The following is a 289-nucleotide window of genomic DNA, read 5'->3' as shown; positions in this document are numbered from 1 at the left end:
CCTCCCTCCCTCTTTCCCCTCAGCGCCGCGGGCGCTGCCCCCCGCACCGGGAGGGCTGGCTCCTCGCAGCAGGCGGTGGCCCCTTTCCTTTCCCGTCCCTTCCCCCTCGGAGGGCTCCGTCGCCTGCTCGTCCCCGGGGCAGCGCTGGGGGGGTTGGGGGGAAGCCGGGGTTGGAGGCCCCCGGGGCCTGCTGCGGGCGGCGGCCCCTGAGGGGAGAGCGTGGCCCGTGCGGCCCCGTCCCGACCGCGGGGCGGGAGCGCGGCGGCTCCGGGCGGCAGGTTACCGGCGG

Source organism: Haliaeetus leucocephalus, unplaced genomic scaffold (assembly GCF_000737465.1).
Source record: "Haliaeetus leucocephalus isolate CR32 unplaced genomic scaffold, Haliaeetus_leucocephalus-4.0 Scaffold2, whole genome shotgun sequence".
In the NCBI taxonomy this organism is placed as follows: Eukaryota; Metazoa; Chordata; class Aves; order Accipitriformes; family Accipitridae; genus Haliaeetus; species Haliaeetus leucocephalus.
This window is presented reverse-complemented; position numbering follows the sequence as displayed.